Here is a 4,161-nt window from a genome sequence, read left to right as displayed (position 1 = left end):
TGTGACCTGTCACCCCCTCCCGCCCCAATCCATAATCTAAAACATGTCGTCGTGAAGTCTTTTGTCCCGTCGGGCAAGCAACCCGGCAGTTGGACAATTTTGCTGAGTCGGCAGAGGGAAACCGTTCAGTGATTTGTCAGCATTGTTAAAACCAAGCAGATGCATATATATCATAAAAATAGGCTCACGACGCGTTTGTCCTGACGAACACATACAACACAAATGCAAACACACATACATACACAAAACCCACACACGCACGCATGTACACACACGCAAATACACACACACAGACACACACACACACAAAAACACACACACAGACACACACACAGACAGACACACACACACACACACTGACATACGTCCTCACTTTGAATAATTTATGGATGTACCTTCATGACCTGGCAATACTACAGGGAGTCTCTAAAATCTGTACCCAAAGCTGATCTCCTTCCCAACCTATTACTGACGACACAGTGGAATTATTGCTTTTGTTTCACGTGAACACATGAATCTTGTAATGTGCATGGACCCCCAGCGAAAATAGTGGAAATGATATACATGATGCATCATGGAGAAATCAGGCGCTCGTCAAAATAATGAAATCAAAGAAATTGGCATTTTTCTGGCCATTGAGCAATTTTTTTAGGTGTTTAGGCTCAACACCTTTTATGCCTATTCAAAAACACATTTCTGTGTGGATGTTACTGAAAAACAGTGATTAAAGGTACTAAAAAATGTACATTTTCCCCTTCCAAAGACTCTCAAACTATGGAAGTCACATAACTTAGGCAGCCATTTTCTCACTTATTTTACCTCTGAAATCAGACGACCCCCACCTTCTTCAATCTTACATATCTCAACATCTATTCTTAGATAGATGGATATTTTTTCACCAAAGGCAAGGCAAATAAACAGGCTTTAAGCTGATACCAATAACTCCATATGTCGGGAAATAGGCGAGCGCCTGATTCCACCGCATCGTGACACATATGGACGCTGTTAATTTATTCATATATATTGCAATTCAATTAAACATTTTCTGTATTTTTAAATCATCAACTTCAAGGGACTTGAATTAAGTTTGGAACCACAGAAGCAAGACAAATTTTGTTTTCACCCACTTGTAAGGCAACACAAACAAATCTTTAAATGCAACATTTGACTCATTTTGATGTGTGGCTACACATTTTTACATTTTGTAATAGGATGTAGTATCATAAGAGTCTTATTCAATTGAACCTTGGAAACAGATATCCAAACCGCAAACCCGGGTCATGAGTTCCAAATTCAAAACTTTCTCTAATAGTATGATTATTCCTGCGTTAGTATTTTTAGTATCAAATAATATTGATCAACACTTGTAGTGCACTACTGTTGAATGCACACAGCGCTGGGCGCTTTACATAAATCCAGTGGTACAAAGAACAGTAACTCTGTGAAGAATGCACACATGCGCACAGATGAACAAAAGAAATTACATGCACACACACACACACATATAAATGTACTCTCGATCATTCACACACACATAAAGACACACACATACAGACACACACATACACACACACATACACACACACACACACAAACAAACAAACAGATCAGCCATAAAATTACCCATTTTGCTTGGAACTGATGGAAGCAAAGGAAATATCAGCATATATTGTATGCCCAGCTTAATTTGTTGAAATTTCTGCCTTGGCAGGGAGAAAATCACATACAGGGAAAATGAATTTTAAGACATGATTTAACAATAAGGCAAGCCACAGACTGGCCATGCTGGGTGGGCAGACAGTGCAAGAGGGCTGTACCATTTATAATTTATGACAGTCATTGTCTGTGATCCCTCAGTGCAGGAAAGTTACATCTCCATTCGAGTTCAACTCAATGATGTGCCCGGACCACAGACCAGAATACTTAGTCAAGATTACTCCAGCTCCTTAGAAATATGCTTTTATTTGCACATTCTCATTGGCCTGAGCATACTTTCAAGACTTTTTTTGTCACCCGAGGTGAGTGCTATAGCCAGAGACCACTGTGACAGTACTGCCACAATTTTCAGAGAATGAGAGTTGTTATCTTAAGATAATCAATACATGGGCCTTAAAAAGCTTTTGCAAAATAATGATCAAGGAGGAACGTTAACTGCATTCTCACACCCATGCCCTACTACAGTTGCTTTTATAATATCATCAAGGTGCCAATATGTGAGGCAGCATGGTGAAATCGGGCGCTTGTTAAAATAACAAATCAGAGAAACAGGCATTTTTCTGCCAGGTTGAAAATTTTTATCGAATTTATATTTTTTGGCTTATCAACCACTTTTTAAAATCATGTCCATATAAAAACACATTTAATTTCCATGTGGATTTTACTAAAAGACATGGCACAGAATAGGGCCTTAGATGTCATTTTTCAGTTTTTAAGGACTCTTTAGCTATTGGGGTTACCAAACTTTGGTGGTCATTTTCTCGCTTACATCACCACTGAAACAGGTGCCCTCACCTCCTTCAGTCGCAAATATTTTGAATTCTATTCGAGATAGATGGATTTTTATTTCATTGGATGCAAGGCAAATGAATCATCTTTCAGATGATACCAATAACTCCATCATGCCATAAATAGACGAGTGCCTGATTCCACAGCGTCGTGACACATTACATGTACGTTCCTTCCCTGCCTCCCTCCTCCTGCGTAAATGCTTTAACAGTTACACCCAGTAATGCTTGCAAACTATCTTCAGGTCTTACAAAAATTGCTGGGCCCCCTCCTCCCACACATAAATACACAAAAGGAATCGTACACAAAATGTTACAGCCACATAAAACATGATATAATATTATCAGGCTGCGCAGGCCAAAAAAGTCAGGGAAGAATTAAGTCCAAGCACCAATATAAAGTGCACTGGGAACTTCAATTGTATCCCCTACCAAACATCACCAGTGTTCGCCAATGTCCAGACGCATCCATCGCTGACCTTTATCTTATCGCTTAACATTTAGACTTAGAACCCCATCGAACATTAACTTGAACTTATAATATAGAATCTAAATTAAGTTTAAATTCAAAGGCCTAGTCTAGATTCTAGATCTAGAATCTAGATCTCTAGCTAAATTGAATATATAATATTGATTTGATGATATTGACTGATAAGATAGCTTAGGCTTAGATCTAGATGGACCCAACACATGAACAGTGCAAATTGTCTTTTCACGCATTTGCCTACACAACTACAATAATAATCTCAATTAAATGAGCACTTATTGCACCTTGAATAGTAGTTTCATCTGTCTTAGGACAGACAGTTTAAGTCCACGTAAAATAGGCAAACAATAAATAATTGATGCCCCCCCCCCTTTATAAATAAAAATAAAAACATATTTTTTACTTACTCGCAGAGATTTCCTCTTGGTGACGGTCGTGGCACTGACAGCTCGACTATAACAATAATACAGATGGATGTAACTGCAATTCTCAAACCATTGCAAACTGGAGTTGCACAGAGAGCAAACCAGAACGAGAGAAGTAAGAAGTTTCTTGTCACGACCAAACACTTCTTGACGCTGCGATGTGTGTTTAGGAAGTCTAGTAGGCCTCCTAGCCTCTAACATGAACGTAAACTGTAAACTAAAAACTATAAAGTCTAGCGCGTAACCTTTCGGCAGAGGTCGAGGTCATTCATTCGTGAAACTCTTGCGAGGTCATTCACTGCCAAAGTGAATCTCATTCTTAGAAGGAGAGATTTGTGAACAAACCCACACCGGAGCTGAAATATTCCATGCACTTAGCTATTCAACCACAGAAGTATTGATAATCTGTGGAATATCAAAGAGGAATATTAATTACACGGAGTAGCGATAAGAAACTTAATGACCTTGACCCGATCATCGCAAGGAGTCTCTTTTTTCAGGGGAGGCTACAATGAAAATTATAAGAAAAAATCAAAACAGGTGAATCGAAAGCACTTCTTCACTCTCTAAATAAATAAATCACAGACAAAATGTTATATTTACAATTCTATAGGCCAAACTATATGTAGAGGTAACCTAATTATAACCTATTTGGGAGATGACATGGATATGGGGAGATCGTTCGTTGACATTCTAAAAAAATATTTTGAGTAGGGCTGTACTGTTGTTTGGGAACCAAAACCTC

At 38.6% G+C, this 4,161-nt stretch overlaps 1 protein-coding gene across 1 annotated transcript in view; it reads right to left on the bottom strand.

Moving 5' to 3' along the window:
• The window catches only part of LOC101864242 (glycogen debranching enzyme), a gene marked incomplete in the record, with an annotated part of 59,312 nt that extends 55,649 nt beyond the window's left edge, over positions 1-3,663 (bottom strand). Inside the window, 1 exon segment of the mRNA XM_035971360.1 lies at positions 3,460-3,663.
• Between the last annotated feature and the right edge of the window lie 498 nt (positions 3,664-4,161).

This window comes from Aplysia californica, unplaced genomic scaffold (genome assembly GCF_000002075.1).
Source record: "Aplysia californica isolate F4 #8 unplaced genomic scaffold, AplCal3.0 scaffold00423, whole genome shotgun sequence".
Classification (NCBI taxonomy): Eukaryota; Metazoa; Mollusca; class Gastropoda; order Aplysiida; family Aplysiidae; genus Aplysia; species Aplysia californica.
Note: the sequence above shows the minus strand (reverse complement) of the source record. Positions and strands in the feature narration are given on the sequence as shown.